The sequence below is a fragment of the Eublepharis macularius genome, chromosome 6 (genome assembly GCF_028583425.1).
Source record: "Eublepharis macularius isolate TG4126 chromosome 6, MPM_Emac_v1.0, whole genome shotgun sequence".
In the NCBI taxonomy this organism is placed as follows: Eukaryota; Metazoa; Chordata; class Lepidosauria; order Squamata; family Eublepharidae; genus Eublepharis; species Eublepharis macularius.
In genome coordinates, this window is record NC_072795.1 from 90,614,900 (window position 1) to 90,639,664 (window position 24,765).

Sequence of the window (24,765 nt, forward strand, 5' to 3'; positions counted from 1 at the left end):
TTCTTTTCCCACCGTAGCTAAGTAAGGAAATCATTTTAGTTAAAGAAAAAGAATTATGCACAATTCTAAGTGGCAGTGGAAGCTAAACCATTTCTAAAGCAACGCTGGAATGTAATTTGGATCTTATAAATGCTACCTTATCGTATTCACTCCTGTTTCTAACTACTTTTCTTAGATTATTTTTCACAAAAGTCTCCTCTATGTCACAGATCTGGGATTTAGTTTTTAATCAGTGGTGTTATATTAAATTTGCTTTTTGGTTTTAGAGGAACAATGTCACTTACAGATGTCAATACTACTCTGGTTCATTAGTAAAAGTTGTCACTGACATCATGTCATTTTGAGAAGCAAAATTTGAGAACTTCAATTAATAAGCACAATGATCATGTCCAAGAGAAATAATTCACATTCTATGTATGATATGAGCATGGAGAGAAAACAAGTCATCTGAGAAGCGTGGGAAGTAAAATGGTAAAGAAACTGGAGGCTCTTTTTTTAAAGAACAAGACATGAACTTAACTTTAGACACTTCAAGTGACAAACTTGTATCAATTATTATCTTGGTAAAGACATGGAAGCCCCATGAACACATGGAGAGCCAGTTGTTTTTAGCAGGCTGAGGTGAATGTTACTGTGTTCCTACAAATAATGGGGGAAATTGTAAGATTTGGGTTGTGTTTGTGTTATTGAACCACATGCTGTGTGTTGGTTCCCTATATGTCTTATGATGAATTTTCAAATATAATTATAATTTGTAAAATAACTGCTTGTGCTAATATACTATGTGATCATTATGCTGTTGAATGGACAGCCATATTCAGAGCTCATGCATGCCACTTTTGATGCTGTGGAAGTATCTCATCGTGAACAAATACTGCAATGACGTTACTCTGAAGAGTATGTGGAATACAAACAAAAATTGTCAATCACTATTCCAGAAAAGGTAATAATCAATATTTCCACAATTCATTGATGACCATATACTTCTCTCCATGTGCATGCAGATCCAATCAGATTTTAAATTAGTTGCATGTGCCCATCAATGGAACAACAGATTGCTTAGTCTATGTTGGTGGACACACAGTGTCACTGTTTACTAATGTGTTTCTCCCCACATCCAAAGCAACTTAAAGCTGTTTCCTATTTTGAAGGAAGAGAGTCATTCAGCTCTGAGCTTTTCCTGTTCTTGACACTGACTTCCTCAGCTGACATCATGCCCTGTTTGCTATTTACCAAAAAACTACACTGAAAACATTTTATCTTGAAACAAACAACCCCAAGATAAACAGAAGATGGGCATGAAAAATTAGAAGCACAAAAGGATCTGAATTCTTCTCTGGAAGAGGGAAGTACAGGCCAGTTTCAATTGATGAATTTCAAATACATTAAAATTCCAGTTTAAGGAACATTGGGATAAACAGCTATATCTGCTTGTCAAGGCGTCTTAAATTTCACCTGTTTCCATAATGACATAACAGAAGAAAAAGGAAATAATAAAGAAACTCCATGTGCCCAGAACATCGAAGAGAAGGACAAAGGTGGAGAGTTTACAGGACATTGCAACAAGTATCTGCTATTAAACATGGCAAATCTATTCCACAGTGCACTCTTTAAAAACTTTGGTTGCATCCTATCAGTCTTTCTGGATGAGGGGCCACTTTTCACCATCCAAAAGGCTACAGCAGGGATCATGGGATTCACACACAAAAAAGCTATATACAACTGTGGAGCTGCAATGAGGAAGGTAAGCTACTCTGGCAAGATTAAGTGGGAAAGCTGGTAAGCTGCAATCTACTACATACAGCATCCAGACAAAAATGCAAGTATATGCAAGTATATAAATTATTGGGATGGCACAGATTTTAGGCAGAAGACAGCTTTTAGGCAGATGTTGAGTCCAGAAGGGTAAGCCAGAGTCGATCTTAAATGCTGACCAATGTATTCCTTAAAGTGTTTAAGCACTGTCTTTTTGTCATGAAGACTGAACTGTCAGTGATGTTACAGGAAAAAGAAGAGGATGCAAAGGAAATGCATGATATGTTCTGCACAGACACAGCTTGATATTCTCATCCCCAAAGACCTTGAAGCAAATCTATTCCACAAGTGCACACTTTAAAATTTTTGGTTGTATCTTATCAGTCTTTCTCGACAAGGGGCCACTTTTCACCATCCAAAAAGCTACAGCAGAGATCATGGGATTCACAGGCAAAAAAGCTATATACAACTTTGGGGCTGCACTTCTGTACAACAGAACTCTAGAGTGGCAAAACCAAGAAACTCTAGAGTGGCAAAACCCACTTATGTTATTAATGAGGGCTGGTTTCTCTCATCTACAATTTTTCACATTGAGAGAGCCTTGGAATGTGTTCTAGGAATACAAAATCCATTCTGTAGAGTTTGTCTGTTAAAGGGTTTCAGTTAGGGGGAAATGAGGGGAAAGAGAAAAGTACAGGATAATTACACAATAAAAGATATATTTGAAACTGGCAGTCAGCCATGATAAAGTCAGCCAGTGCCAGGTTCCTCATACAAAGAGACGTTGCTGCTCCACCTGGATCCTGGCAGCCATCTGCAAAAACAGCAGCCAGCACAAGTGCACGGAAGCTCAGGCACACATCTTGGCAGTCAGTTTTTTGGCCGCCTTTGGGCTTCTTGCTGATTCGTTTTATATAAAATAAACAATACTAAATGAATTTTTAAAACACAGCCCGTTTCAAATAAAACTTTCTCAAATGGCACACAGCTTGACTCAACAGTGGGCCACGCTGCCAACATATTTATAATTCAGATTAATTAAAAGGTATCAGATAATCAGTGGACACTTTCAGGAAGCAAATATATTTATGAGCTGGCAACCATGAAAAAGAAAATACGATGTTCCTATTGCAGTCAGTAATGTTTCAAACCAATTTCACTTGGTAGAATATCCTCTGTACCCCACAATTTGACTTTTATGGGGAGATATGAATTCAAGTCCTTGTTGAGCCATGAAATTTATTTCACTGCATTGGGCAAATCATCTTACAGCCTAATATAACTCACATGGTTTTTGCAAGGGGCGGGGAAGTACTACTCCATGTGTATGCATCTCTGACCTCCTTGTATGAAGAAGTCACCCACAGTTCTTCCTATGTGGTATATTCAACTATTTTCTTCCAATACATTTTACCATGTTTCACAAATAATTTTTGTTGTCTGTTTAGAGCGCTTCCAGATGGTTCTTACAGATGGTTTGGAGTTATGTTATTGAGTGGCAGAGTCCTTATGTCCAACAGTGGATTCATGGATAGCCACAAAACCAATAGAGATCAACATGCTACAATAACTGTAGAGCTGGGTTCTGCAGTGAGGCTGTGTTATTTCAGGGGAAACAGTACGTATTTGGGTAGGCTTTCTGCTTCTTTGGTTGAAAGCAACATGGCCCACAAAAGACAGGAAACTGATGTTTGGAAATATTATGCAAGCACATCACATTAGTACACCTTGATTAAAACATGGAACTAATGGATACTGGCTGATCTCAAGAGATTTATCACTATCTGATTTTAAAGTGAATACAAATTCTCTTCACAGACAAAAGCAGCCCAGGACTCCACAACTGAGAAAAAAGCCACAAAACTGAGAAAAAAGCCACAAAAGTCCATACTTGTTTTTGCTACTCATTGTCATATCAGTACATGAAAGGCCATGTTTCACAGAGAGACAAAGTACATGTTTCCCTCACTTCTTTTGTACTGTGTGAGGTTGACCTTATCCATTTAAGATTCATGAACCTTGAAGGGTAGCAAAAATATGAATGACTTACACTTCCATTTTTTCCTATTTCCTCTAATGTATGAGCTGAAAGTCCCATTTGAATTTGCACTCTCATAAAGAACTCTGTCAGCTCTCTTTTTGCGAATAATTGAGCCCAAGGACATGCAGCTGCTATTGGGAACATTCCTTGATTTCCATGTTCAAGGATTCTCTTATTCTCATTTAACTAAAATTATCTTCCACTCCCACTCCTCTAGCCATCTCTCTTAAGCCCTCATGTTCTATTCTTCAGACTTCCTTTTTTGGGAAGGAATTCTTTTTAACCAACTGAAATGTCTCTAAGCAGATTATTATTTTTGTGCCTCATTTATTCTTACAAAACTTCTCAAATCTCCACCTTGGAACCATGGATAAGTTATTAGGACTATTGGAACCTAGTGTTATATTCCTCTTTTTATTTCCAGAATTTCAGGACATTTCCTTTAATGTAATAATAATAAGAATAAATCCATTGCTCTGCAGTTCTCTATCTTGTTTCTCTTATTCAACCTCTCTTTTGTAAATTGCTTCCAGTGCCATACTAACATCTATATATTTACCTTTCATGCCTGCAGCTACTGTTGGGTTTAGTTAAGGATGGCTGGACCAGTCAGACAGTCCTTCCTTTCTTTATTAACATAGTGCTCCTCCTGAGCTTCAGCGCAGCAGCGTGGCCTAAATGAATATTTACCACAGTATCTTACAAATTGCACACAGAGAGCCTCTCCTTTGAGTTAAAGAACCAATAATAGTCTATTTAAGTATAATGGAGAGAAAAAATGACTAACAAATCTAGCTAACTAGGATGGCTTCAGATTGATAAAAGGCCATCTGCTTCATTTGTCCCAGGAGGAGATACCATGATGCTTCTCCTGGTGCATGCAGGGAAAAGGAAAGAAAAAGAGAGAGAAAGGAAGTTCCCTCGGACTACATTCTACCAAACAGAGAAAGTGATAGTAGAGTAACCAGGAAGGAGACTAATACTAGCCTATCTATCTGTCTAACTCTATGGTTCTTGCCTTCCTTTTGTTTTGTTTATAGTCTTGAAGGTCTGAGCCAGAGACACTGCCAGTAGACATGGGCACGAACTGCGTTCCATGAACCATGAACATCCACAAACTTTTCCTAGTTCATGAATTAGTTTGTGGTTCGTAGCATTTCAAATGTGCAGCACTGGCTGCTGACGCGGGCACTGGGTGTTTGAAACTGACAGCCCCCTTCTCCTGTTGCCCCAAAGTGGCATGAGAAGGCTGTCAGTTTCAAAACACCCCACGCAGGCTTCATCCGATTGGCTGAACCCAGCATGGGGTGTCTGAAAGTGACAGCCCCCTTCTCCTGCCACTCGCAGGCTCGCGGGTAGCCAGAGTGCCCTTCCTCACTCCACCTGGATCATGGGGAGGGGAGGGGATCTCCCCCTCCCCGCGATCAAGGGGGATTTTGAAAAGTGCTCTGGTCGCTGCCTGCAAGTGGTGGCCAGAGCACCCTTCCGCGCTCCACCTGGAACATGAGGAGGGGAGGGGATCTCCCCCCTCCCCACAATCCAGGGAGAGTTTAAAGGGTGCTCTGGCCGCCGATTGCAAGTGGTGGCCAGAGTGCCCTTCCATGCTCCATCTGGATCATGGGGAGATCTTCACCCCTCCCCGCGATTCAAGGGGAGTTTAAAAGTGCTCTAGCCGCCACTTGCAAGCAGTGGCCAGAGTGGTCCTCCATGCTCCACCTGGAACACAGGGAGGGGAGGGGATCTCCCCCCTCCCCATGATCCAGGGGGAGTTTAAAGGGTGCTTTGGCTGCCACAGTGCCCTTCTGCGCTCCACCTGGATCACAGGGGCAGGGAGGATTCTCTCCCCCCCACTGCGATCCAGTTCAAGCTCAAAGCCCACTGAGGAAGCAGCCAGGGAATCCTCTGGCTGCTTCCACAGCAGGCGAAAGGAGTGCCCAGCAGCAGCTGAAGGAGAACAGGGCTGTCAGTTTCACAAGCCCCGCACCAGCTTCAGACGATCGACTGAACCCAGCACGGGGGTGTGTGAAAGTGACAGCCCTTTCTCCTGCTGCTTGCAGGCGGCAGGAGAACGGGGCTGTCAGTTTCACACACCCTGTGCGGGCAGCAGTGCCAGCCTGTCTAGCTTCACAAACTGCTCACAATTCTCACAAACTCGGCAAAAAAAGTCGTGGAGTTGTGGAAAACGCAGCCCCACAAACCCCGTTTTCACGAACCATGAATCGGCCAGGTTTGTGCGCTTTTTTGCTTCATATTGCGATTCGTGCCCACCTCTAATTGCGTCTCTTTTTCTAAGATACTCCATACCCTGATCAACTAGCGCATTTCATGGAGGACAGGTTGACTGCTCTGGACCTCCCAGACTGTATTTTCTGTGCCCAAAAGCTAAAGCTGTAGATATATATAATTTTGGAAAACTAATCTAGGGTATAGTTCTGAGCATAAGAGGTACCCTGCTGGATTAGAGCACTGATTCATCTAGTCCAGCCTCCTATTTCATATAGTGGCCAATCAGTTGCCCCAAAGGGCTAACAAACAAGACACAGGGGCCAAGGCCTTCTCCAATATCACCTCCTAGCAATGGGATTCAGAGTTTATTGCTCCCTTTGATCATCACAGCTAGTAGCCATTGATATATCTCTCCTTCATGAATCCCTCTTTAAAGTCATCAAACTCGTGGCTATCACTGCATCTGCTAGCAGTGGCTGTAGCAGTTAGTCACACATTGATGTTGGAGTAAAATATATAACCATATTCAAATCATATGCCATCAATGAACTTAATTAATGTAGGCTAAAACAGTGATACTAAGTTGCCTATTCCTCAATCAACAAGAAAATATTTCTGGATGATACTTGTTTCAGCAAGTATACTTATAGTGGAAGGAAACTGTGACCACTGGATAGCATCTAACAACAGCAGAAAAAGGGAACAAGCACAGTCTTTTATTCATTGCCCATGTTGTAGCCACTAGACAACATAAACTGCCATTAGCAAAGGCGAAGGCAAATGAAATTCACAATAACTGCTGCTGGCACAGAAAGCATCAATGGCATGTAAGAGAGACAACTCTCAAATAAAATCTACTATAAGATTATCTTTTTTAATCCTTATGATTTTGTATAGATTTAGTGCAATTCAGGCTTTTCTGTTAATTGCCCTGAACCTACTAATTTCAAAGTGTGCTATAAGTCAAATACATATTGATTTTGTTCAAATGGGAATTTTGGATATGTTCAAGATTTGGGATGGATTTACTTGAAAATGTTATTACTGGAATTACTGAAATGCTACAGTAACATTTAATGAGTAAACAGAAAGCATTCATGGAATTGATCCTTCATAAACATTGCTTCTCTGATATTTCTTTCAGGGTGAAACTACACATTATACGCAAATGAATTCTGGTTCTAGTTCTTTGTTGTTGAAAAAAACCTTTGAGAGAAGATGATTAGGAATGGAGATGTATGTGAAGGGGGGGCACTGAACCCTTTCCCTCCAGCCATTTCTATCCTTCAGATCAGTTACTGATACAGCTGTCCCTTGCAAGAGATTTCAGATGAATGAAATGTTCCATTTCCATTATTCAACTTATAACCTTTGATATAATTGGTCGTCCAAAGACTGTGTGAGTTACAGTATTTAGAAGTACTTGGACAGCATTCTTGTGCTCATCATTTGTAGTATTTTAATAATTACATTCATCAAGCATCTGTTTACCCAAGAAAGAATTATTAACATATAAATCATGCTTCAAAAAACAAAAGTTGAACGACAGCTCTGTATTTATTTTCCTGGGCGTTTTTATCAACTCTCTTGTTTATTGCTTTAATCCCTAGAGCATCAATAAAGTAGAACACAGAACTGGGCCACAGAGTTCTACATGACATCAAAGCTTTCTTTTGTATAGTTTATGGCCAATGGTTTCAAAACATGCCAGCATTCTTTCTATAGCATTTGGCATATTCTTTACACTGTCATTCCTCAGAAGTCCAACAAACAATAGTATGTCAGTTTCACAGTTAATTAAATTGATGTGTGCCATTAATAGCTTGCCATGTTACAATGACATTTCCAAAATTATAAGAGAGACACACATTTTTAAACTTCCTACACAAACTGCTTTTAGATGGATATAAACATGTCTAGATTTGGGAATATCACAAATATCTTCCACCAAGATTGGTAGCAATTATTGCTCTGGCTTGCACCACTAAGGCTCATACTCTCATGTTAAAACTCAAGGAGAAAATCTCACTGAGGGACATATTCAGAAGAACACTAAAAAACTGCCGCTGGAACAAATGGTTGGAAGATTTAAAAAATACTTACAGGAGGAAGGGACTTCTAACAGCTTTGTGCAGGACATATTGTCATGGTTTAATATTTCCAAAGTCACAAAACTGCCAAGTAAAACATTAGGAGTTACTTTTACTTTGACAAATCTACAGTCAGAAAAGTTCTTTTTATTTGAGAGGTCCATTGTGATCTTCATTCCTGCATTTCAGAGGTGAAGCAATACTGAACCAATTTATCAACCTTGACATGATTCTAACTGTATTCTATAGTTATCTGCGATGCAATGCCTCTGTGGGAATTCTACTCAACTCCTTTTCCCATTGGAAATCAGGCAATCAAGGAAAGTAGTTATAACCTGTTTGTGTTTGCCTCTGGCTCATCTTCTGTTCTGTTTTCTTTTAGATTGCTACCTCATTAATAACTATTAGCTGGACACCAGTGGATCTGGATTTCACAATTTATTGATGAGAATGAAACAATCTGGATTGAAGGAAAATGAAAACATATCAGAGATGGAGAAAGAAAGAGAAGACAACAAGCATAGGTTATAGAGTGATGTTAGATTCAGGACAAACTGAGCAGAAGATGCCATATACTTTGTGAATTATTGCCACTGTTAGAGGAAATTGTAGATGAGAAGCCAAATTGGCTTAAGGTTGTATTTAAGTTGGTTGCACAAAACATAACATTCACTACAAGTGATAAGTAACTAAAGATAAGTGGTTGACACTGCTGTTAAAAACACATCGTTTCTTGTTGGGGTTACAGGGATGTTTTCTGGAAGAAATGAACAATCTCAGGAAAGTGTCAAGTTTACAGAGCTAGGTGAAGCAGTTTCACTAGTTTATACAATTATTTTAATCTTAGTTATTTTAAAAACATTTCTTTACAAAATTGTTTTCTTACTTTCCATGGGCATAGCATTGACTTTCAATACAATATAATAAAAGAAGTGAAATGGGCAATGATGTGATGATACCAAATTTAAGTGATAAAAAGCAATTACTGCGAGTCACAATCACATCTTATAAGGCAGGATGGATGGACATTCTTGTGAAATTTTATGTTCAATGCAAACACATATAGAACTATTTATTTATTAGACTTCCAAAAAAATGCCTATGTTCAGAATACATGAAAACTGTATCTAGTGCACATAGCAATTTGTATTGAACAAACTTGAAATTTAGAAGTCATCATACTTAAAGAGCTATAGGGACTGAGGGAGGACCATCATTTGCTGGAGGTAAGATTATGATCAAAACCCCAATTTAGCTGGAACCTAATTCACTCTTGAGCTAGCCAAAGTCACTTACAACTATGATATAAAAATCAGTAATTGACATATCATCATAGCATTATAATGTATCAAATTTTCTGAATTCCCAGATTTCACCTTTTAAAAGTCTCTAGCTCTTTTTGAGGCAGAGATATGCCTTTCTCCTTATATCTCTGCCACAAAAAAAACTAGCGACTTATCATTTTGGGAATTTGGATTTGTGTGATTTGTATTATCACAATTTTGTTTTTAAAATGCAATATATGTCTACAGATCTTATTTCTTTATTTTAAGCATCATTTTCTGTTTTGACAATGTAGTCTCCAGTTCTTACTCTAGATTTGGTGACCACCTCTGCAATGAGATTAAGCACACAGATATCTTGCTTTACTATGCCACTTTTTGTTGGAATCACTTAGAGTGATCCTAAGCAGGCCTACACAGAATCCTACTCCAGCCAATTAAATGGGGCTTACTCCCAGGAAAGTGTTCTTAGTATTGCACTACCAGCTGAAGTCTCCATGCAACAGAGGATGAAGCGGCTCTAAATTTGGCAACATTCTCTTATAGGAGATACATAAAAAATAAAAAGCAACAAAATCTTCAATACAGCAGGGTAAATTTGGGCCTTGTTCTCACAAAAGAAGAAGAAATAAACTTATTTCTGAGCTTTATCAATTCAGTAATACAGATGGTGGCTCACACAAATAAATAATTTCGTACACACATATGTACACACATATGAGCATGCACACACACACACACTCCCTCTACCTAGAAAACTAATGTGTCAAGAAAAAGGCTAGGTTAGAATTTTTCTCTCAGATTTCTAGTTTTCTTACGTGGAAATTTTTGCATGGTGGAGCATTAGGTTATGGAAGTCCCCGCTTATAGTCTGAAGTGATACAACACAGTCACAGTGAAAAGTTGACACAAGATTGTTGCATTTTTGAAAAGACATTGTAAAAAAACTTCAAAGCCTTGGTTTTTATTTTTAATAGACCCAACTGAGGAGGCCTGGAAAACCTGGGCATTATAATACCTGCCATCACTTAATGCAAGCCCCATGACCCTTTTCCTCCTAAAACAATTAGAGATATCCATACAGGTCCTGAATTATTAATTAAAAAATAGCAAATGAACAGTTGCTGTCCCCTGGTTGCACACTGAGGGTTTGGAGGATTTAAACGAAATGCTGACATAAGGTCATTCTGTCAGTTCATTGGGGGGGGGGGGGTTGTTACCAAAAGAAAATGGGAAAGCAATGAACTAAATCATGATGGTATTTCTCTCGTTCTCTCTCTCTCTTAAGCAGCTGCGATGCTGGCAAAACAGCAAGTCTGTCACAAGCAATTTACAAATCAGTATTTCAACTTTATTAAAAAAAAGTATCTCCACATGGAGTTCAACTCAGATTGGGCTGGAGACATAAATGCTTCAGAGTTTAATTAGGAACTCTTTGCCTCTCCAAGATAATTTCATTTTCTTCAAATCATTAAATGGATAAACTCAGATGGTTCTGCTGATTCAGCAAATTAATGCCTGTAAACAGCAGGTTTGAAAAATGCAAAGCAAATCCTGTTTAAGCCAGTAGAAAGATGTGAAAGGCCAGGAAATTCAGAGTTAAAACCAGTTCTTGATCTGGCCTCGTTACTAAAGAAGAACTCTGGATGCAATTATCTCAATTTTAATTCCTTTGCACTATGAACTAGCATCTCTTTTTGATCTTAGGTTGCAGAGCGTGAATGAAATATGACAGATTCTCACAAATTAGAAACATTAAGAAAAGGAGGACATACTGCTAAGTCCTTGACACAAATGGTCTGTTCTTTCCATATGGTGAGTGAGCCTCAGGTTCACCCACTTCCTCTTCTTACAGGGAGAAACAAATCACCAAAGCTGGAGAACCTAAGATTTTACTGGTTTTGAGATTCTGGGATATCTAAGCTTATAAATTGACCAGGGAGAATCAGGGAGATCTAACGTTCAAATATATATGAGATTTTCCACTTGGTCATTCACTTCTCCCCCATGATTAGGGAGCAAAGGAAGGATGTGACAGAAGAGTGTAAGTACAAAATTTGTTTATGATCTCATCATGTGCAGAGGAGTACCATGAGCAGAGAACAACAACCACAGAGGCCCAAAGGCACTTTCAGTTCAAATCAACTGCTAGTGTTTAGATAGGTTACTTGCCAAAACAAGTATATTACTTGAAACTTCCACTGCATTATAGTTCCCTAGTTACCCATAAGAAAGAAAGGAAAAGAGAGAAGAAAGGGAAAAGGAACAATTGTATTAATTTTATCATGCAGGATTTAAATGATTTAAAGTATGTTTATCACTGCATTCCAATAGCATCCTACAAGTCTTCTTTGTACTTCTCAAACTCTGATATTCTGGGAAGTTCAACTCTTCACTTACCTAACCAATCTTGAAAATCTAAACTTAGAGAAATTCAAGTGTAGATTAGTTTGGTACTCAGCACTTTTAATAAATGATTCCCCCTTTTAATGCATAAGATATACTAATTGTTAAAAGTAAATACCACATTCTGGAAAAAATGAATACCAGGATACAATTTTTTTCTGATCAAATTAATATAATTAGCTTAATCTCATTAGTTTCTAATAAGGGAGGAAAGAACTGGAATATGTTGCTTTCCTGTTGAAATGAATAGTATCCTTGTAAAAGTGTGTTCTTCTAGTTTCTTAGACTAGTGGTGCCATAAACACAGAAATAACCGTGGGAATGTACTCTGGATCATGCATTACATTTCTACATATGCCTCCACTACCCAGCTATGGCTGGAAAAGGTCATTTGGAGAAAAAAGGTACCTGGTCTCACATTACTGTGTTACCTTTCTTCTATCCCCAAAGAATTTTATATTTAGCAAAAGTAATTTGTATACCAGCAATACTACAACAGGCAAGATTCAGCAAAACTGAAACGTTTGAAGTGACAACAGTTTCAACATATGAAGAGGTCTCGATAATTGTTAAAGCTTACCGTATTGGAACTAAAAAACAATGCAGCACTCCAAGAGACATTCTTGTAGAATTCTTGGATAAAAAAAATTCAAAAAAAAATATTGATGGAAGCTAGAAATAAAGGCTCAATCCCCCTTAAAGATACCTATATTCAAGAATTCACAGATCTACCCTGTACAGTTCTAAATAAGAGGAAAGAGATGAAAACAACAATAGACATATTGAAGCAAGCAAAGATCCAACACAGATGGACAAACTATGTCAAACTGATAGTGAACTATCAGGGCAAGCAGTATTTTGCCACAGACACAGAATCTGGAATGACTCCCATACAAAACATCAATTTTGAATCCCCAATGGAATTGGGGGGGAAACTCACAAAAAAGGAAAATGCTTCACGACCTCTCACCATGTATAGGAAGCAAGATTCCTGTTCGGAATACTTAAAGTAGAGTATGAAGAACATATTCTTTAAATAAGGGACACGAACTAATATATATCTATATAACCTACAACCGGGATTTTGGGGAAGGGAAGAAACGGACCTCCCTGAAATATGCCCACAGTTTTATTTTCTATCACACCTCTTTACAACTGGTACTTTGCCAGTAATTGGAGTGTGAAGTTAACACCCAACAACAACAACAACAACAACAACAACATTCAATTTATATACCGTCCTTCAGGACAACTTAATGCCCACTCAGAGCAGTTTGCAAATGTCATTATTATCCCCACAACAAAACACCATGTGAGGTGGGTGGGGCTGAGAGAGCTCCAGAGAGCCGTGACTGGCCCAAGGTCACCCAGCTGGCTTCAAGTGGAGGAGTGGGGAATCAAACCCGGCTCTCCAGATTAGAGTCCCGCGCTCTTAACCACTACACCAAACTGGCTGTATTAACAATTGTATAAATACACGGGATTTGCTTAAAGGGAAAGGAAAGAGGGTTTAGGGGAAAGGGGGGAAAGGGGGGAAATATAGGGGGAGGAAAGGTAAATTTCATTATTTAAAGTTATAGCAGTTCAAAATAGATAAGAAATAAGAGGGTGGGTGGAAATAGGGATAGATTGGGGGAGAGTGGTTAAAGTTCACTTATATTGCTAGTTATAACCTACCGTAATTTGAAGGAAAAAAGGAAAGGAGGGAGGAGGGGAAAACAGGGAAGAGGAGGGCAAAGGTTATTTTAGAAATACAAAGTTGACAACAGAATATAGATAACAGTTAATTGTGATTTGAAGTTAAAAACTCTTTATACAAGCAATAGAAATTTCAGTAGTATATTTAGAAAAGTGCTTTAGAGTTTATTCTTAATTGTTGATAATAGTTCATAGGTTTTAATGTGATAGGAGAAGTCAAAAACAAGCAATACTGAAGAAAATCAAACTATTAGAACAAACTTCAATGGGTAACTAAATATATGCCATACCTAGGAATTAATATTCCTTCCAATTTAGAACATCTTATAAAATATAACTAAGGCCGTTTTCACACTGCTAACCTGCTTCCGTAACGTTGCGAAACATCATGCAAAAAATGCAGAAGATAGCATCTTCTTGCGAGAGTTTTGTGTGATGTAGTGTAAAACTTTCACGAGAAGACGCTGTCTTCCACTTTCTTTGCACGATGTTTCGCAACGTTACGGAAGCAGGTTAGTAGTGTGAAAACGGCCTAAATTCAAAAAATTAAAGCTGTAAAAAAGGAAATCCTAAATTGGAATAAACAACAACATACCTGGTATGACACATTTCAACTAATCAAAGCTTTTATTTTACCTAAATTGATCTTATTTCAAGCTATACCTATTTTAATTCCCCATAATCTGCTAAATCAATGGCAAGTAATGCTTAACAACTTTGGAAATATAAAAAATCTAGAATTTCATTTCAGGTACTCAAACAGAATACTAATAATGGTGGTTTTAAATACCCAGATATAACAACACATATGAACACTATACATCTCTCAAAAGTTGTACAAATATTAAGAACCAAAGACGAAGATTCCTCTTGGTCCTAAACAATAACCTCTCTGTACCCCTATGTCTTTCAAAGAAATTCTATGGTGCAAACGCAATATCCGTCCAAAGCAAATCAATAATATATTTTTGACAAATCTTCTTAAAATCTGGGATAAATTTACATCAAAAGTAACCCCGAATATATCAAGGTTTACTACTATAATGTCGCAAGAATGGTTCCCTCCAGGAAATAAAAAATTTGAGTATAAACAATGGAAAAGATTCAATAACATAAGGTTAATTGACATAGCAACATATAAAGGTTTGTTAACTAAATTTGAATTAGAAAAAAAACTGGAATTCATGATACTTTGGTTCACCTACCTGCAATTATCACATATGGCATACCGAAACAAACTATCAGAGATAATGAGTAAGCCAAAAACTGCTTTTGAAGAATTACTAGACTCTGATGACAAAAAAGAGAAAGGGACCGTTTCAAAAATCTATAGAATTCTTATTGATATAACCAAACCTAAAGCATATAGTTACCAAAGCAAATGACAACAGGACTGTAAAATAAACATACCTGAAGATTAATGAAAAGAAATCTGGACTTCTGGACTATTTAACTCTCAAGAAAATATAGTGTTTATAGATAAGTTGTCAACAATATGCCATTCAACGCTTAGCATAAGACAAATAAGCACTCTTGGGTTGATATAAGTTGTAAGCTGTAAAATTTTGTTTGTAAATAATATAATATAATATAATATAATATAATATAATATAATATAATATAATATAATATAATATAATATAATATAATATAATATAATATATAAAAACCTAATGTGCAAAGTTAGCAAAATCTCTCTTCCCTTGATATATGATATACTAGTCCTCTGCAAGTATTTCAAGGGCAGTCCCATAGAGGATGGAGTAGAGTTGTTTTCTGTTGCCGCAGAGGGTTTCCTGTTGCCCCAGAAACAACAGGTTAAAATTAAAGCAAAAGTTTTTGGTGAAAGATTAGGAAGAATTTCCTGATAGAGCAGTTCCTCAGTGAAACAGGCTTCCTCGGGAGGTGGTGTGCTGTCCTTCCTTGAAGGTATTTAAGAAAAGGCTAGATGGTTACCTGACAGCAATGATGATCCTATGCCTCGATATGAATGTAGGCAGATCAGTACAGGGAGGGCATGAAGGGATGAGCTGGTACTAGGCTCTTGTGGTCCTTTCTTATATGCCCAGTTTAATTTCAATCGCCACTTTGGGGTCAAGAAAGAATTTTCCTCCAGGTCAGATTGTCCGGGGATCTTAGAGGTTTTTTGCCTTCCTCTGGGCATAAAACAGGGGGCACTGGGGGGTGGGGGGTGGGTGGGAAGTAGCTGTGAATTTCCTGCATTGTGCAGGGGGCTGGACTACATGACCCTTGAAATCCTTTCCAGCATCATGTTTTCTATGTTTTCAATGTTTCCTATGTTTCCCTTCCCTTCCCATGCAGCCCCAGCCTGAATCACAGTTATGTGGTCATACAACATGCTCTTTACAAACTGAGACCAATCTGTGATCTTTGACACATCTGATTTTGGCCACCAGAGCCTCTTTTCCAATGTACCTGGCTGCACATATGGGGATCTATACATATTCAGGAATTCATTGTTAAGGTCCTCGCAAATGGAGCTCTTGAACTTTGGAGACTGGGGCCAGCATGCCAGACCCCAACCAGCATCTTCCATGAGTTCACTAGTACTCAAATGAAAGCCTAATAGGTTTTATATGTCCAAACCACTTTAGCACATTTTCTGGGGTTGTCAGGTCCCCTGGAGCCCAAACTGGGGGATGGGGGGAGTTTGGGGGGTATGTGCATTGGAAGGAGTTATCTCACGTGTGCATGCTCTGGAGCACTTCCTTATCGTGCCGGGAATGACCTCATCCCAGCATAACAAGGAAATTCTCTGGAGGTTCCTGGGGCCACCCCTGAAGCTTTTCCCCCACCAGCCAGGTGTGAGGTTGGGGGGGGGGCACAAGCTGGGTGTAGAGGATCCTCCACCCCCACAAGGGTTATGGGATATCTAAGGTTTTCACATAAAATAGGATGCCTAATGTTTTCACACTCATATTCTCAGGTGGGTAGTTGTGTTAGTCTGTAGTAGAAGAGCAATATTTGAGTCCAGTAACACCTTAAAAACCAATGAGACCAGGGCCTGCAACAAACTAAGATCCCAACTCTATTCCTATATTCACCCCTAACAACACAATCCCTGACCTAACACCACCAGCCATACCATCTCAGGTTCATTAACTTGTTCATCTTCCAACATCACACCAAGTGTCAACAATGCCCTTCAACTCTGTATATCAGACAAAGAAGTTAGTTCCTATGCAGAACAGTAGATAGATATAAAGATGACATTAAAAAATCACAACACTCAAAAAACAGTGGGAGAACATTTTAATCTTCCAAGACATTCCATTGCTGACCTAAGAGAGGCAGTCCACAGAGAAACTTCACGAGGAGATTACAATGCAAGCATGCTAAAACTGAGTTCATTCAAATATTCAGAACAATGAACCCTCCCTCTCCCCAGGGCTGAATACAGTCATAGGATTCTCATCTCACTACAGATGATAATTTTTCATATTTACTCCCCTGTAATGTAAGCTGATTACATTTTGCATTGTACATGGCTCCCTTCTTTGCAACAACTCTCCCACCTTCTGACTGGGATTATAAAGGCTCAGGGATCTCTATTCCTACTTGTATCTGATGATAGGAACTTGACTCTTGAAAGCTTACACCTTGGGAGATTTCCTTGGTCTTTCAGGTACTACTGGACTTTAATCTTATTCACATTCTTAATACACATTTCTTTTTAATAATCAGTAACGATAGCAATTTTTTTAGATTAAAGCAGTTTAATATAAATATTACTCATACTCTACAGGGAGACATATCTCACAATTCCATATAAACTAATTATCACAGATTTCAGATAAATTATTAAAATGAAATGGCAGAAATATAATGACTTCCATCCCAACTCCCAGTCACAAGTCATTTAAAACCGAACTGAGCACATACAGCATACACAAGATTTAACCTCATCACAGAACTTTTGTTATTAAATTGCCATTTCCCATTGCCAGTTGTGTAGTTATTTACACTGAGACACCACTGAGTATACAATGGTCCAGATCAAGTGGATAGTGAAATTAGCAACATGCACACAGCTGAAACGGATGTTTCAGCCTCCTTTCCCCAGTTCTCATGATGGCCACTGCTCTAACAGCTGTTCCTTCTGAGTGTGGTAGTGACAGGTAAAAATGCCCCTTTCCAAAAAAGAAGTTGTCAGATTTATATTCAACTGCCAGATTATCCATCTATGTGCAGGTGGGGTTCCCTCCTTTGTGCAACGGAGCTTAACAGATTTCTCACCTCCCTCTTATTGCAGGGAAGCTGGGAGCTGAGGGAGGGGGGTTGGCCCAGGCTGAATCCAGGCATGATAAAGGGTTGCCTGGCTGCTCCCCTTTCTCCCTCTGATAGCCTTGTAGTAACAATTGGAAGGTGGAGAGAGGGGAGTTAGGTCCAAGAATGATGGAGAAGTGCCAGGCTGGTTTCTTTCAAGGCTATGAAAAGAGGGGAATGAAATTCAGGGGACCCACATCACTTCGGAAGGTTCTACAGCCAGGCAGTGTAGAGGAAGCTGCACATAATTCATGGAGGCCTCAATCCTTAAGTGTCCTCAAAACAATACAGTAAGAAGTATGTAAGATACACATTAGACGCTAATTTAAGTAAAATGCTTGAATTGTACGTATATGGTCTACAACAGAGGTAAATGATCATTTTTGCTTGAGTGCCAAAAATGTAACATCTACGAGTGTCATCAAACAAAAGAGAAAAGGGATGTGGGTTGTTTTTGGCCAGAGGCGCTTGGAACAAACTGATCCCAAGCAGTGTGGCTAGCTCTGCAAGGACTCACCTCTGGCCCAGCTTCAGCTACATGAGTTTGGGGAGAAGAGGTTTGTGTGAGTAATACAGAATACAGTGGGCTAATGAAGTTCTGAAATTATTTTGAAGTCTTGCTAAAAAGATCCTCATGTCTCTTTCTCACATACAGAACAGCAGACTGGCTAAACAAGGTCAAAAGAAAGTTGAAACCACTCAGGCACTTTAATATGGAAGTGCAAGGTTCTGTCTGATTCAGCATGACAGATTTTCTGCATCCTGTGGAGAGCAACACAATTCTATAAGATAAAAATGAAAAAGCCTGCTTTATTGCAAACCAGCAGGGCACTGGAACCCCTTTGGGAAAAGGATGGAAATTATAATGGATCTGACACTTGCATGTGATTGGTAAACTAGGCTATCATTATCAGACATTTGTGCTGCTATTAACACCTGATTTTTTTTAAAAAAGAGGAGAGAGTCAAGAAGAAAAGAAATCCTCTGAATATTTAAATAGAAAATTGCATTTGCCGGTAGTGTCTTCAGTTCAACTAATGGCCAGTTGCCGTGTAAATTTTTTATTCATGAAAACGGGTGAAGAGCCGTCTTCTCTATAGACAGAAAGAATACTGCTAAGCTAAATGGAGCACACACTACTAGTCAGACTTGCCATGATTGAGACAAATTGAACCTGTTAAGCTCTGGGTTTGTTCTCTATGAAGTCTGCTTTGATTTTGTGCACTCCACCAACCTTCAGATATTAAAAAGCCTTCCAAAAGACAACATGGTTGCAGGTCCATTAAGGAAGCTGGCCCAGTGTTAAGGAGGGTAAGCAGAAAACAATTCAGACTGGCAGTATTTCTAATAAAAACAGGACAGAGTTTTTACATTCATTGATGTTGACTCAGAATGATCTTTGTGTAGATTTGTCACTGGAAAACTCTCACAGGAACACAGAAGAGAACTACTAAAATGGGCAACATAATATTCAACAAGAATTCAAGAGTTTCTTTTCCATAAATGGAACCTTTTTTAGGCACATGAATTATATAGACTAGGTATGATATGTTGTATGAAGTACCATACAAATTTACAATGCTCTGTGCCTTATGTAGTGGTAGGGGGCAGCAAAAGTGCCATCAAGTTGTAGCTGACTTATGGTGAAGTTTTCATAGCAAGACATTAGCAGAGATGGTTTGTCATTGCCTGCCTCTTCATAGCAACCCTGGTTTTCTTTGGAGATCTCCCATTCAATTCCTAAACATGGCCAACCCTGCTTAGCTTCCAAGATCTGACAAGGTTGGGCTTGTCTAGGCTGTCCAGGTCAGGGCACCTTATTGAGGGTGGGGGGGATTTTAAAATTATATTCATAATATAGAAAATATGTTCTGCATTTTGACATAAACTTGTAGTAAGTGCCTCAAAATCTATTGAGAAGCTGTGCAGGGCAAGAATGAAAGAATTTCTTGCCCCAGTAAAACTGATGTTATATGACATCCCTAATTAGAACCTTTGCTTCTTCAGATGGGTAGCTTTATATTTGCTTGGCAGTACATATACTAAAGCTTGAATGGTGCATAGAAGATTAGCAGGGCCCCTGCATGAGCTTTATATTTGCTTACATGAAAATTCAGAATGTAAAAGAAATTTGGGACTGATCCAAATCTTTGGTTTCATCCTAGACTTCTATTTCACTATTTTAACTAGTATATTTTCATATTTGACTTTCCCCCAATTTTCGACTAGGGCTCTGTTGTTCTAACATATGTTTATATGGGAAGTATTCATTGTCATCTCTAGGGACTGAGTAGAAAACAGTACGGCTTCAGTCAGACTTTAGGTCAGAGACCTTTTGATTCAGTTTTTCTACCACCTGATGTACATTTCCCATTTCCCGTCTTAAGGATTCCACTGCATTTTTCTAAGGCTTCAAATATGGCTTCAATTTACTTCTCCAGACTTTCCTCTTTGGCACTGAGAATAGCATTCGGGTTTCTGGTAACCTCCTTAATAATTCTCAGGGCAGCAATGCAACTTCTGTAGACTGCCCTTCAATTTTTCTTCTTTTGTTTTCTACTGAGGAGAGTCAAAACTTACTCATAAATCCTTGAAGGGATTTATTTAAAACAAGGTATTTCATACTGCAATTTTGTGTTTTCAAGTGTTATTCGGTAACTGTAGAGAAACTAGGCAATAAAAAGTTTACCTAGGCATTCCTTGTCCTCTGTGTGCCCCTTTCCTGCTCCGTACTGGCACTCGTCAGTAGCTCCCTTTCATACCATTCTTGTTTGGCACAAGACACTTTAAAAACCCCTATATGACACTGGGCCCTTTGCCATCATCACAAAGTTAACATTTCAAAACCCTTAAAGCTGGCGAAAATTATTACTGAAATAAAAGCTTTAAAAACTAATTTTTACGTATCAAGCATTTTCTGCTATTTCACCTTATTTATCAAAAAGGCTCTTTTTTGTATTGTGAATCATGTTTTATTCAGAATACATTTGAATGTCAGGTAGAAAGATTGCATCATCTGTTTTTCTCCTTTAAGCTACTGAAAATATCGTATCATATCTGCTCTCCTAAATGTACATGATTGTTTATAACTGTTTGTGATAAAAGTAATACACATCGTACCAGATACATTTGAAAAATAAACCTACAGGAAACTTGATAATAGACTGAACCAAGAATGATTAATCCTCCACTGACCCCAGAAATTGCTTCGACCACTGTAGTCCCTTCCAATAAATATTTTAATACTGAATTCTGAGAAGGTTAAAGGAGAAAGAGCAAAATGTGATGACACTAATTAAAGAAACATTTGATGTAATAAAACAACCCCTTGAATACTGTACTCCCTCACAGTGACTTCAAATCAAAGATGACAAAGATGTCCATTTTTTCTAGCTTCTTACTTGAAAGAGGTGTCTAGTACTGAACACAGAATAAATAATATGTAATGAATGATCATTCTCCCCTCAACCATTCCTTAAACATTCAATCTTCCTCTAAAGATCTACAGATTAACATGTCAAAGATGTGGGTGGGTAGAAACAGAAAGGCAATGAAAAAGAGTAGATATGATCACAATGTGAAGAGACTGGAGGCAACTTGCTTCTATTAGATTATTTTGAAACTGTAGCTTTATCCTGCTGAGTAATTTGGGGCTTTTTTCAGGTAGTATGTGGCTATTTAAACCAAAGATTGGCTACAGACATGGGCCTTTGGCACAAGTGGGAGAGGAGTGTTAAGGGGGGTGTATTCCTGCTGCCCAGACCCTTTGAAGAGACATATACTTCCAGATGAGGCTCTTCTAACAGCTCACAAGAATCCGTCTAGAATACACAGGGAAGGCAAAGCTGACACATGCCTGACAAAGCCACGTCCATTCAGCTCCACTTTTCTCCCTTTCTCAGTCAGCAGAGGTGACCTACCATTCCCTCAGGAAAATGGAGTGAAAGGGGGTGTGGTTCTCCTCTGGCTCCTCCAAAGAAATGATTACCCTTGTGTAGTTGCGTATTGTTTGACTGATTACTTTAGTTGGATTGCTTTGAGAAGATCAGGTGGCTTCTATTTGCCAGCAGATGTTTGGCTACTCTTTTGATATTTGGATTAATCAATTCTTTGAAAAGCTGATTGCTATTACTAAATGTATCTAAGTATTAGTGATAATTATTTCGGAGGTTATCAAGGTTTTATTTATTTATTTATAATCTGTCTTTCTCATTGAGACTCAAGACAGATTATATAGTGTAAATAAATGCAAGCAATAGATGAGACATCTGATAAGCAATGTAATAGGAATAGGTTTACAGAAACAGAGCATAAGTATTTAACATGATATGTTAATGCAGAAATAGTATTACGTAGAGAACAATGTGGTGTGACCAACAAAATACACACAACAAACTGATTATACATAGTATACACAGTAGTGAAGTCTATAGTCCCATTTTCTTTATTAAAGCATATTTCTAAACCATTCCATTATAATACAGCCCTATTACCTTTATTTAAAAGATGAAGTCATTGAACAAGGGGAAAATAACTGACTTAATTGCTGCGGTACCAATGACCAATGGGCCAAGTTTAGTTTAATGGTGACAGGGTATATGGGAAGTAAACAGTAAGTTCCCTTTCTCCAATAGCCCTGGGCAATAGCTAAGTGAGGGGAAGTAAAAATAGAGGATGGGCTGACTGTTTGGTGGAGCCTCTGGAAAAAGGAGAGAGAGAACAGGTTAATAAACAGAGGTTACAAGTGGTGTGTAGTGGCAGCCTTTAACTGCCTGTGAAGCCCCAAACCAGTGAATGGAGGTTTATGGTAGGTAGCAGTGTGAAAGGGGGTCACAGATATCCATGATAATTACATGTTAAATGTTCTTTAGATAAACAAATCTATACATGTATATGGCTGTATGGTTCTCATGAGAATAAATCCTTATTATATAGATGCTGATCAGTCTGGCTTCATAGCAGGTACATGTTTTTTAACAGGGCTTTTTTTCTGGGAAAAGAGGTGGTGGAAAGTGGTGGCACTCAGGACCACACAATGATGTCACTTTGGGTTAGCTGGAACAAGGGGGGAGTTTTTTAAAGTTTAAATCGCTCTCGGCGAAAATGGTCATATGGCTGGTGGCCCCGCCCCCTGATCTCCAGACAGAGGGGAGCTTAGCGGCGCAGAGGGCAAACTAAACTCCCCTCTGTCTGGAGATCAGGGGGCAGGGCCACCGGCCATGTGACCATTTTCAAGAGGTTCCGGAACTCCGTTCCACCACGTTCCTGCTGAAAAAAAGCCCTGTTTTTTAATATTAAGGTACTAGTTTCAATAGTAAACACAATGCAGAATCAAAATAAATATCAGCTATGAGTCATTTTTAGATGCCAAAAAAGCATTTGATCACATCAACTGGAATTCTTTCTGGCATATACTTGACTTTTAATCTGGGAAGAAATTTTAAAGATTGCTTGAAGCTGATATACAATAATCCATGGAAAGGGCTGTTGTTAATGGTTATAGACAAATGGCTGTACTTGACAAGGATGCCCACTTTTTGTTTATTTTAACTACTGAACCATTGGCTACCTTTGTAATGGAAATGTACATATATTAAGGGAGTATAGTTGGGGAGGGTAAACATTTCAAAATATCATTATATGTAGATAGTATTGTTCTCTATTTAACACCACCATTTCCCCCATAAAGTAAGCAACTGTTAAATGAATTCAGTGGGGAAAGGAATCTTTTCTAAATTTTCAGATCAGAATGGATTGAATATAACAATTCTTGAATTAAAAAAAAAGCAATTTTAAAAATACTAAATGTCACGTTTGCCAATAGCTTGGTCAGATACTTAGGTATGTGTATTACAAAAGATTTTAGTCAGGTAGCAGAAACAAATGATAAAAGTTACAATCTGAAATAAATTGGTGACCTTTTGGACATCATTACCACTTTCATATTTTCAGAGCATATCTACTGTAAAAATGGATGTTTTAACTTTTTCCCAAAATATTTCTCTGGCAGTGAGTAATGAAATCCTCAGTCAATGGCAGAAAATTGTTTTAAAATTTATCTGGCAAACCTCCCCAGATTTGTGTGTGTATGTGTGTGTGTGTGTGTGTGTGTGAGTCATGGCAGAGTCATGAACAGGAAAACGAATTAGCAAAGAGTTCAATAGCACTTTTAAGACTAACCAACTTTATTGTAGCGTAAGCTTTCGAGAGCCACAGCTCTCTTCATCAGATGCATGGAGGGTATGAAGAAACTGGCCAGAGATATATAGGAGGGGAGGGGGAGAGGGTGCAGGGAGTAAGGGTGATGTAAATGTCATTGCCTTCCTCTGCATAGCAACTGACCGTGAATATTTCAACTTCTCTACAATAGGCCTGTCCAATAGCCTATTCTGAGCAAAGTCTTTATGAATCATAGCATGCATCACAGTATTCCATTTAATGAAAAAAAAGACTGTATCAAATTCTCTACATAATTCCTTTTTACCACTGTAAACCTCTCACCATTTGTTTTAAAAGAATTTACTCTGCTAACCTGGGCAATAAATAAAACATTTGGAACGAACCTGGAGAACTTCTTCAAGAGAGCTTTAAACTGATGCCGCAAGGGGAAGGGGACGATCGACATGGGAATTTCAATGATGAAGTGAAAACAGTGGGGACCCACCTGGGTAGGACAGGTCAAACAAAGGTACAAGGCTGCAAGTGCCTATATACCAATGCCCAGAGTATGGGTAATAAGAAAGAAGAGCCTGAGCTTCTATTGCAAACAGAGGGCTACGATATAGTAGGAATTACTGAGACTTGGTGGGATGATTCCCATGACTGGAATGTGCTAGTGGATGGGTATGAGTTGTTCAAGAAAAAACAGAAGGGTAGAAGAGGAGGTGGAGTGGCATTGTATGTGAGGAGAGGGCTTGATTGTCAAGAAGTTATGGAGAATGGGGCGGACAGCCCAGTGGAAAGCATATGGGTAGAAATA

At 38.6% G+C, this 24,765-nt stretch overlaps 1 protein-coding gene across 1 annotated transcript in view; it reads right to left on the bottom strand.

The window, feature by feature from the left end:
* The window catches only part of ADAM12 (ADAM metallopeptidase domain 12), a 391,488-nt gene that overhangs the window by 67,617 nt on the left and 299,106 nt on the right, over nt 1-24,765 (bottom strand). The gene's annotated exons all lie outside the window — the stretch shown is intronic.